General features: G+C 42.9%; 1 long non-coding RNA gene across 1 annotated transcript in view; it reads left to right on the top strand.

Moving 5' to 3' along the window:
• The first annotated feature begins 238 nt into the window (after positions 1-238).
• The window catches only part of LOC130367013 (uncharacterized), a 103,710-nt gene continuing 91,836 nt past the window's right edge, over positions 239-12,112 (top strand). The window contains exons 1-2 of the long non-coding RNA XR_008892042.1: positions 239-340; positions 3,506-3,578. This is a non-coding gene — a long non-coding RNA (uncharacterized LOC130367013). The remainder of the gene's footprint in view (positions 341-3,505; positions 3,579-12,112) is intronic.

The raw sequence follows: 12,112 nt of genomic DNA, 5'->3' as shown, positions 1-12,112 counted from the left end.
ACAAAGTTTTTGGCTGTCCATGCATGCTGGGAGTTGTAGTTATGCAACAACTGGATGCACACTTTTTAATAGAAAAAAATTGCCTCCAGCTGTTGCATAACTACAACCCCCAGCATGCACAGACTACCAAAGGGCATGCTTGGAGTTGTAGTTGGAACTCCAGCTGTTGCAAAACTATAACTTCCAGCATGGCATTTGGCTGTACATGCTGAGAGTTGTTGCTAAGCAACAGCAGGAGGGGAACAGGCCTCACCTCTTGCTGTATCCAGCCGCCCGAACCACCGGACCGCCGCCGCTGCTGCCACCACTCCTGAGGGGACCCTTGCTGGGCCAGGCAAAGGTAGGAGACCCCCTCCAGCCCTGATCCCTGCCCAGCAGTGTAGTGATTGGTCGGTGGTTCCGACCGATCAATCACGTGATCATGAGGTGCCACCTCACTCCATTCTTTTTTTCTAGGTCACTGGAGACTCAATTGACCTGGAATCGCCGCAAATCGACAGTCTGAATTGACCAGCGATTTGCCGCGATCGCTGACATAGGGTGGGTCTCAGGACCCCCTCAGGGGTTTGCACGGGGTGTCTGCTGAATGATTTCAGCAGGCATCCCAATCCGGTCCCTGCCCGATGAGCCCGTCCTGGTCCTTAAGTATCAGGACGTCAGGGCGTACCTGTACGCCCTGTGTCCTTAAGTGGTTAAAAAGTGGTACAATACCCGGCAATTTGTGCTCAAGAATTAAAAGTTTTAGCGCAAAAAAAATGTAATTGGCCTGAAAAAGGGTATTTTAAAAGGGAGAGCCAACTGAAAATATGAGGAAAACAATTTAATGCATAATCGTTTAGCACAACGTACAAAAAAAGCAGATTTTGAGAATCTACCGCATATTGTTTTGTTTTCTAGAAAAAAAAAACACTGCAGTTTTTTATGTGGTTTCAAAGCCATATGTGAATCCAGCAGAAATAAGTATTTTCTTGAAAAGGAGATGCATTGCTCATTCTTTTAATAACTGACTTGACAGAAGTAACAGTAACACATTACTTTAAGAGTTAAAAAACCCATTTGTATGTTCAGAAAGCAACTAAATTCAAATATAAACATTTACTTCAAGGCTGTCTCTAAAATATCTCTCAAAACTATTTATGGTGGGCAAATATATATGTATAGAAAAAGAAAGGCCATCTGAATTATTGGAAAACACTTTGGCGCTATTGGCCTTCCAAACAAATTATTTCATACTTTATTCAATGTCCTAGTGATGATGACCTTTCTTCTATAGCAGTACAATGTGTTATGACAGAAACACAAAGACTGTGTATATGGGGAACTTTTCTCTTAAATGATACAGAACTCTTTTGTAGATGAGCAAATAGCGCATTTCTTCACAACCTTTTCTAAGCATTCCTTGGCTGGCATTACTAACCTGTATACACTGTACATCTAAGGTTCTGTTGTACCAATGTGGGAGGTGGCAAATGTTATGTAGGGACAGCAGGAAGCTGTAGTTCTCCAAATAGGTTTGGTGATGTTACACTAGGTACTGTGGGTGTATATACACTTTACACAATGCCATGACACTTGGTGACAAGAGTATCTGATTCGATTCATTTGTATTTTGTCACTGGCAGACACAGGACTACATACTGCAACAATTGCTTTCAGACATCTGGGTTTTGCCTAAAGCAATAAATTACAGTTCAGTTTTCATATCATATTGAGCTCTGGTAAAATGAAAGCTAAGCTGTAATCTATTGTTTATGGGCAAAACCAGACGGATTTGGTACAGGAAGATTGATAAATCTGGGCCACTGTGTCCGATGTGGATGAATAGGCCCAGGGCACACAGTCTCTCACTTTCTGTCCCAATCCGGGCTAGCACACGCAGATAGTCAGAGTTTGCGGAGGTAGTACGAGTTCCTGCCCCAAGCCTTAGGTCAAATGGGCCTACAGTCCAGTATATAGAGCATTATACCCAGATTTACAGTCCTTTTACAAAGAGATTTCTACAGTCAATTAATCAGTTTATCTTCAATATACTGGTCAGCCAAACTGATGATTATTTTAAGACAAATACAACAACACTACAGGAATTTAGGTGCACTACTGTTGTGGATGTAAACAATGACATTGACTAACCCTCAAAACTGATGTAAAATTGAGACAATAGCCAGTATATCCTTATATGAAGGACATACCTGAGCACGCACACCAACACCAAGGTTTCTCAAGTGGCACAGGACCTAACACTAACGTAACTGTGCATGATAAGCTAAACCTGGGGCCAATTGGCAATTACAGCAGCATTGGCCCAGCAATGGGCAAGTGCAGGATATGCCCCCCAGCATAATTGCACATCCGCATTTGTGGTTGAGCACCTCCTGCCATCTTAGACCACGTCTAAGTAGTAGCCTTTTTGAAAATGTATACTAATGCGCCTTTATTATCATTTTAGGTAGCATTAAGGTACACCTCTGAGGCCAGCAACATATCAGTAAACTTGGGTAGGACTCATAACCTGTCTCTCTCCTCCCATTGTATGTGTGCCCAGCCACACTGGAGGTAACCTGGGAGCAGTGTGTGAGTGGGCAATTACACCAGCATTACACCTAATGCTGGTGTAATTGCCCACTGGCCCCTGGTTTTGCTTATCATGCACAGGAAGATTAGTGTTAGGTCCCGTGCCACTTGAGAAACCTTGGTGTTGGTGTGCGGGCTCAGGTATGTCCTTCATATAAGGATATACTGGTTAATGTCTCAATTTAACATCAGTTTTGAGGGCTAGCCAATGTCATTGTTTACATCTACCACAGTAGTGCACCTATATTCCTGTAGTGTTGTTGTATTATTCTATATGTTTCACATCCACACCTATTCATCTGATGAGTGATGCCATTGTGGTACTAGTGGTCGTTTGCAGGCATCCTCCATTGTATGCATTTGTATGCTGGGGATCTCCCTTAGCAATGGACCACAAGTACAGGATCTGCCCCCCAGCATAAATGCACATCCGCATTTGGGGTTGAGCAACTCCTGCCATCTTAGACCATGTCTAAGTAGTAACCTTATTTTAAGTATACAGTTAAGTATACAGTATAAAGTACATAGAAACAAGGGCCATGTTCCAACCAGGACCTGAAAGCTTCCAGCCAGGCCTGTTCAATTAAAGAGTGACTAGTAAAGTTACAAAGAATCTATGCCCTGCAACTGGGAACTCTAGAACTACAAGTAAAAGGAATATTCCATTGGGATCCGACTGAAAAAGCAGTTTGTTCCCCTTTTTGGAGGTGTGTATACAAGAACCTGTGAGTAACCTTTTATTGGCGGAGAAGAGATAACACACCCAAAATACCCTTGTTCTAGCCAAAGTACTGTGTCTAGTCAAATGTGTTAATCAACTAGAACTTTAATTGCATTATGAAAAATCCTGCAATGTTGTATGGTATGGAAAAATTATTGTCAATGTTCAGCCAGGTGTCTGCTATTGTTGTGCATATATCCTCCATCTCTACAGAGTGCACGTGTGGGGACCCCCGTGCCTGTGAAAGAACAGTGACTAGACCATGGAACAATAACACCTAGCACAGGTACTAAAATTCATTCATATCTGAACATCCAATGCATTTTATTTCCTCCTTATAATCTAAGACCCATAACTTTTTTTTGCATTGCATTAGGGCTTATTTTTTGTTGGTCAAGTTGTATTTTTCATCGGTACACTTTATTTTATCATATAATGTATTACAGAGCCAGAAAAAAATATGTATGGAAGGCAAATTTGAAAAATGAAAAAATGAAAATGCACAAGTTTGTGGGGCCCAAAATATTTTTTTTTTACATACTTACTTTATTCAATGGGTCAGTATGATTCCAATGATACCAAACCTGGATAATTTTTGTTTCGTTTTATGGTTAATAAAAAATATAAAACTTGAAAAAGAAAAACAAAAGTTTGTTCAATGCATCCTTTCTTGGTGAAAAATCCCAAAATTTGATGAAAAATTTGAACATTTTGCATTTTTCTAACTTTGAAGCTCTCTGCTTGTAAGGAAAATGGATATTCTAAAAAAAAAAATTTTATTCACATATACAATATGTCTACTTTATGTTTGTATCATAAAATTGACGTGTTTTTACTTTTGGAAGACACCAGAGGGCTTCAAAGTTCAGCAGCAATTTTTCAATTTTTCGCAAAATTTCCAAAATCACAATTTTTCAGGGACCAGTTGAGGTTTGCAGTGGATTTGAAGGGTCTTCATCTTAGAAATACCCCACAAATGACCCCATTATAAAAACTGCATCCCCCAAAGTATTCAAAATTACATTCAGTCAGCATTTTAACCCTTTAGGTGTTTCACAGGAATAGCAGCAAAGTGAAGGAGAAAATTCCCAATCTTCATTTTTTACACTCGCATGTTCTTGTAGACCAAATTTTTGAATTTTTACAAGGGGTAAAGGAGAAAATGGATTGTTATTTTTGTAGCCCAATTTCTCTCGAGTAAGGACATACCTCATATGTCTATGTAAAGTGTTCGGCGGGCGCAGTAGAGGGCTCAGAAGCAAAGGAGCAACAAGGGGATTTTGGAGAGTACGTTTTTCTGAAATGGTTTTTGGGGGGCATGTTGCATTTAGGAAGCCCCTATGGTGCCAGAACAGCAAACCCCCCCCCACATGGCATACCATTTTGGAAACTAGACCCCTTGAGGAACGTAACAAGGAATTAAGTGAGCCTTAATACCCCACAGGTGTTTCACGACTTTTGCATATGTAAAAAAATATATAATTTTTTTCACTAAAATGTGTTTCCCCCCAAATTTCACATTTTTGCAAGGGTTAATAGCAGAAAATGCGCCCCAAAATTTGTAACCCCATCTCTTCTGAGTATGGAGGTACCCCATAAGTTGACCTGAAGTGCACTACGGGCGAACTACAATGCTCAGAAGAGAAGGAGTCATATTTGGCTTTTTGAGAGCAAATTTTGCTCGGGGGCATGTCGCATTTAGGAAGCCCCTATGGTTCCAGGACAAAATAACCCCCACATGGCATACCATTTTGGAAACGGGACCCCTTGAAGAACGTAACAAGGGGTACAGTGAGCATTTACAAGCCATCGGTGTCTGTCAGATCTTTGAAACAGTGGGCTGTACAAAATGTTTTATTTGCACAGCCCACTGTTCCAAAGCTCTGTCAGACACCAGTGGGTTGTAAATTCTCACTGCACCCCTCATTACATTCCGTGAGGGGTGTAGTTTCCGAAATGGGGTCACATGTGGTTTTTTTTTTTGCGTTTGCGTTTTTTTTTGCGTTTGTCAAAACCGCTGTAACAATCAGCCACCCCTGTGCAAATCACCTCAAATGTACATGGTTCACTCTCCCTTCTGGGTCTTGTTGTGCGCCCCCAGAGGACTTTACACCCACATATGGGGTATCTCCTTAGTCGGGAGAAATTGCATTACAAATTTTGGGGGGCTTTTTTCCCTTTTACCTCTTGTCAAAATGAAAAGTATAGGGCAACACCAGCATGTTAGTGTAAAAAATGTATTTTTTTACACTAACATGCTGGTGTAGACCCCAACTTCACCTTTTCATAAGGGGTGAAAGGAGAAAAAGCCCCCCCAAATTTGTTAGGCAATTTCTCCCGAGTACGGCGATACCCCATATGTGGCCCTAAACTGTTGCCTTGAAATACGACAGGGCTCCAAAGTGAGAGCGCCATGCGCATTTGAGGCCTGAATTAGGGATTTGCATAGGGGTGGACATAGGGGTATTCTACGCCAGTGATTCCCAAACAGGGTGCCTCCAGCTGCTGCAAAACTCCCAGCATGCTTGGACAGTCAACGGCTGTCCGGCAATACTGGAAGTTGTTGTTTTGCAACAGCTGGAGGCTCCATTTTGGAAACAGTGGCGTACCAGGCGTTTTTCATTTTTATTGGGGAGGGGAGGGGGGCTGTGTAGGGGTATGTGTATATGTAGTGTTTTTTTACTTTTTATTTTATTTTGTGTTAGTGTAGTGTAGTGTAGTGTTTTTAGGGTACAGTCACACGGGTGGGGGATTACAGCGAGTTTCCCGCTGCGAGTTTGAGCTGCCGCGCAAAATTTGCTGCATCGCAAACTTGCAGCCTGATACTCACTGTAAGCCTCCTGCCCATGTGAATGTATCCTGTACATTCACAGGGGGGGACCTCCAGCTGTTGCAAAACTACAACTCCCAGCATGCACAGTCTATCAGTGCATGCCGGTAGTTATAGTTTTGCAACAGCTGGAGCCACACGGGTTGGGAAACACTGAGTTAGAAAACAGACAATGTTTCCCAACCAGTGTGCCTCCAGTTGTTGCAAAACCACAACTCCCAAACATTCTCAGGCATGCTGGAAGTAGTAGTTCGGCAACATCTTTAGAGCCAGATGTTGCCGAACTACAACTCCCAGCATGCTTGGAGTTGTAGTTTTGCAACATCTGGAGGACTACAGTTTGCAGACCCCTAATACAGTGGTTCCCAATCTGTGCCCTTCCAGATGTTGCAAAACTACAACTCCCAGTATGCCAAAACTGTCCAGGCATGCTGGGAGTTGTAGTTCTGCAACATCTGAAGGGCCAGATGTTGCAGAACTACAACTCCCAGCATGCCTGGACAGTAAGGGCATGCTGAGGATGTGTAGTTTTGCAACATCTGGAAGGGCACAGTGGTCCAAAAACTGTGGACCTCCAGATGTTGCAAAACTGCAACTCCCAGCATGCCCAGACGCCAAGGGCTGTCTGGGCATGCTGGGAGTTGTAGTATACAGGGTGCCATTACGGCAATGCATGTCGCTTTACGGCGACGTGCATTGCTGTAAAGGGCCCGACCGCGGCTGAAGATCCACTCAGCTGTCGCCGCCACCGCCATCTTCATCGCCGGGATCCGGGTCTTCAGGGACAAGGTAAGTACCGGGGCTGGTCCCCAGCACTCCCCCGTCCCCCGCCGCGTCCTCCGGTCTTCCTCCCGTCCTCTCCAGACTTCCAGGGGCCGGGCAGGACGGGAGGAAGTAACCCCCCCCTGCGATTGGTCGGTTAGTTAACCGACGGATCGCAGGGGATCGGAGGAGGTGGCAGGCTTGCCACCTCGCGCCTAGGCTCCAGCATGGTCCTGGCTGTCTGTGACAGCCGGGATCATGCAAAGAGACCCGATCAGCCCGGTATCGCCGCAGATCGCAAGGGCCTACATGGCCCCCCTTGGCGTTTGCCCTGGATGCCTGCTGAAGCATTTCAGCAGGCATCCGCTTCCGATCTCATCCCGGCGCGTGGCAGGGACCGGAAACCGCCAGGGCGTAAGTTTACGCCCTGGGTCCTTAAGTACCAGGGCGCCGGGGCGTAAAATTACGCCCTGGGTCCTGAACAGGTTAAAAAAAATTATTAAGGGGGGGGGAATTTTTTTATTTTTTTTTTATTTTTAGATAGGCACTATCAGATCCCAAAACTTTTTAGATGTTCTTACTGATGGAAATTAAATGTAATAAAGAAAATTACCCCTAAAAATCCCACCACTAGGGGTCCCCATACTTACTGGGACACTAACCAGTCCTGCAGCAGCATAAGGTTGTCCATGAGTCAAGAGATGACACAACAATCACCTCCCACCACCACAAGGGAGGGACACGCCCCCTTCCCCTGAGAAGATTTCTAACACTGCGAGATAATGAAAAAGAGGTATTTTTATAATAAAAATATCGGTGATAGAGGCATAAAAAAAAATAGGTGTACAAGGTCAGGATTATCTACTGAGTAACATTTATAATTTTTTTGTGGGATCTATTAGGTATACTTTAACTTTTTTTTTTTACACATTTTTGGGGCCTAGAGCTCTATCATAAGCAATCTTACATAGATCAATGTAATGCTATTGTGTTACATTGATGTAAGTTATCGGTGCTCGATTGCTAAGGGCTGCCTAAAACAGCATTAAAGAGGCACTTCATTCCTATACATCTCATCCCCTATCCTGGTACACAGCCATCTCACCCCCTTTCATAGACATGAATAGAGGGGCCGTGGCATGACATCACGAGAATGGAAGCCCCAAGCTGCCAGCTTGGAGATTGGAGGGTACAAGCGGCCTCTCTTTTGGACAGGGGATAAGATGTATAGGGGCGGAGCACCCCATTAAGCAGTCGTCAATTCACTAAGCACTGGGAAAGACAAGTAAGTCCACGAACTGCTGGTGGGTCCCCTAGACACAAGGGATTACCGACATTTGATCTTGAAATGCTGTGGTCGCAGTTGATGAGGGAATTTAACCATTTAAATGATGGAATCAGCTTTGATGTCCATCATTAAGGGCAGATGTCAGCTGGCATCTGCCAGTTATGACACCGACCAGACGCTCAGGCCCATGACATATTTCCCTCAGACGACCCATGATGTACCAGGACGTCATCGTTAGGAAAGGGGTTAAGCACTGTGGTACCTGTAACCTTAGGTTTGGAGTGAGCACAAATTGTTAACAAATGACTGCTGTGCAAGTGAACAAGGGTTATCAAATATTGATATAGGCTTGCTTGTAGTTAACCCCAAGAGACCCCGAGATGTCTACCATCTCTAGTCTGACACATATTCTAGATTAATGGGACATCTCTGTATTTCCCATTGTATTTAGCTGTACTGTAGCACCATAACTGTTGTTCTAATATATGAGGTTTCAAGAGAAGGAGGTGGGGTTTACTGCAACTAAAGCTCATGGGACCCTGTATCCAATTTATGTTTATACGGTGTTACGCCGAGCGCTCCGGGTCCCTGCTCCTCCCCGGAGCGCTCGAGGCGTTCTCCTCTCTGCAGCGCCCCGGTCAGACCCGCTGACCGGGAGCGCTGCACTGACACTGACGACTAGGGATGCGATTCGCATAGCGGGACGCGCCTGCTCGCGAATCGCATCCCAAGCCACTTACCCGTCCCGGTCCCCGGCTGTCACGTTCTGGCGTGCGCGGCTCCGCTCTCTAGGGCGAGCGCGCCAGCTCTCTAAGATTTAAAGGGCCAGTACACCAATGATTGGTGCCTGGCCCAATTAGTCTAATTAGCTTCCACCTGCTCCCTGTCCATATAACCACACTTCCCCTTCACTTCCTTGCTGGATCTTGTTGCCTTGTGCCAGAGAAAGCGTTTAGTGTTTGTCCCAAGCCTGTGTTCCAGACCTTCTGCTGTTGCCCCGACTATGACCCTTGCCGTCTGCCCCGACCTTCTGCTACGTCCGACCTTGCTCTTGCCTTGTCCTTTTGTCCGCGCCTGTCTCAGCAGTCAGAGAGGTTGAGCCGTTACCGGTGGATACGACCTGGTTGCTACCGCCGCAGCAAGACTATCCCACTTTGCGGCAGGCTCTGGTGAATACCAGTAGCAACTTAGAACCGGTCCACCGGTACGGTCCACGCCAATCCCTCTCTGACACAGAGGATCCACCTCCAGCCTGCCGAATCATAAAACACGGATAGCCTGTGGTTTTATCCCCATCTCCTATCTTGCCTCTTGTATGGTATTTGTATATATCTTCATGTACGCCCAGTGTATTGGCCTATTCCGGTCCTCTGTATTGTTCTAGGCGAATTGCCTAGTTGTCAGTACATCCCCGCTGTAACTAAGGACGCAGTCAGTCATATTCGGCGCCACCCTCTGTCCGCCTCACTGAGGGCTGGGCGCCAGGATGCAACTTCCAGTCGACGGAGGATATGACATCAGACGCAGGCATGGTCTCGGTGATTAGCCGTGAGTAACAGACGGCTCCCCGCCATTGCGGGTAGGAGTGCTGCACGAGAACCAATACCGCAAGCAAGACGACTTAATTATGAGTACATCAGCAGGTGCATGATGCACCATTTGCTTTTCAGGTACTCACATGCGGCTTACTTATAGGGACTACATCTTTCCCTTCTAGGAATCCATGGACTTTACAGGGACATTTGAGTGACAACATCAGTATTCAGCGAAAATTATTAGTACTCTGGAGAAAGTTTGCTGAAACCTTCTATTGTTGTTGTGTGTTTCCTTTACAGATCCCTTTGATGACTGCAGTTACTATGCCCTGCAATAAATGTCCTGTAGCCTTGCAAGGGGTAGTACACTAAGTATCGGGTATCTCCCCATTTGTGTAACCATTGTTCTATATATCAGTAGTTTTTTTATTTATTCTTATGCACGCAGTTTATTAATGTATGGTGGGCTCAGCCGAAAAGCCCTTATACCATTCATTATTACATAATAGGTCCCCTGATGACTCCACACTACCGTGGCAGAAACGCATTGGGTACTATGCTGACTGGATATCATTAACTTGCGGCATTTTGTAAAATCCACATTGCTATGAGGTAATTTCTTCACACCATATTTATTATTCGGTGCTGGTGATTTTCTGAGCACTTTTTGGTTACTTTGGTGGCTTTTAGAGTATACCTACTAAAAGCTAAGTCTTATGGAGTTCCCTCCTATCAGCACAGTTATTTGTTGTTGATATTTATACTTTGCTCTAACACAGGAATTTTTGGCCACATGCAGGCCATCTGTATTAGTATACACATGCATCTTCTCTAGACCCCGAGATGTCTACATCATAAAATCTCATGTAATAATAGTAATATATGATATTTAAAAATAAATAAATTTTAATCATATCACTTATATACAACCACCATCATCATTATTATTAGTTTATTGTGTTATTTTGTGATCTTTTATTATTTGAAGAAAAAAGTCTATTATGATTCACATAGAGAACAATTACTAAGAATATCTAAATATGTATGCGAGGAACATGCAGAATAATCAATCATGAGAATTTCTGACATGGCTCACAGACAAGGTTTAAATATAGTTCTAAATTTAGGCTAATTTATGTGAGCATCATCTGACAAATACCCATTTGGTTTCAAATCTACACAATAGTTATTTCACTGGATGTTGATGTATAAAATAATTTTGCCAGGTTGAACTGTGAGTATATTTTTGGTGTTTGCACAGTTCTGTTTATTATAATTGCTATATATTAACTACAAATTAACTTGTACGCATAATAAATTTATAGGTATTTAGTTGTAAAGACAAACGTAATAAAAGAAAAAGCATAATTGCCTTTTCAATTCTAGCCAAATTAACTGACAAAATGTTTCTTGGAGATAAATCATTTGAAATGATTAAGTATTTTGGAAACGTCAAGAAAATGGCAACTCTAAAAATAGAAGAAGCCAAACAAACAAAAAAAATTCTTATAACAGAGAGGCCAATCAAACCAATTGTCTACTCTGGGAACAGATGGATTAAACATATTTTCTGATGTAATCCTTGCATCATAATTCATCTAATAATGTTTAGTTAATTGCACTGATTAAAATGACTCTCTTCGGTCAATGAGTATGTTGTGTGTTCATTAGATTGCATTGTGAACAACTCAAATTCTGATTTTGGATAACAGTTGTGCTGCCTTCATGCTGGTCAAAGATCAAAATACAACAATAATGAAAATTATTACATGCAACTAGGAGGTCAAACTAATAAAGAAGCCTTTAATTTACAGGAGCATAATCTGAATAGTCAATAATATGAGTGACTTTATTTGTAAGACAGTGGGAGGTGAAGTTGTTTATTTGGTAGTATTAGAAATAAAAACATTGGGTAAATTGTTTATGTAAGAATTTAAACTTTACAAGTTAAAAGTTGTATTTTATTGGTTACAGTTATGAACCAGAACACAGAGAGGAAAGGTCAAAAAATTGTAACACCAGTTTTCTGGCAAAAAAAGGTTTTGGTGCATGTCTGTTTTACACAAAATTGTGTGCATGTTTTACTTTTGCTATGCCCATGACACTTTGTTAGAAAATAGGTGGTGCTTACAACTAGACATGGACGTTAACACAACTTTTCTATGTCTTCACATTCTCTAAAAGAATTGTAATACCTTGTGGCATTAGAAAATAAAAATTAAATAATAATAAGTGGTATACAACGGAGAAAGAGAATGAAGCACAGCACAATTGCATAATAAATGGATTTGAACTTATCAAATACTGTAGCAGGAAGCAATGTATTGGTGAAAGGTGTGAGATTTTTATCCAGCACTTGTGGGTGCATGGCTTGAGAATCTCAGACCATATGGAAGCTGCACGAA

This window comes from Hyla sarda, chromosome 4, assembly GCF_029499605.1.
Source record: "Hyla sarda isolate aHylSar1 chromosome 4, aHylSar1.hap1, whole genome shotgun sequence".
Taxonomy (NCBI): Eukaryota; Metazoa; Chordata; class Amphibia; order Anura; family Hylidae; genus Hyla; species Hyla sarda.
Note: the sequence above shows the minus strand (reverse complement) of the source record. Positions and strands in the feature narration are given on the sequence as shown.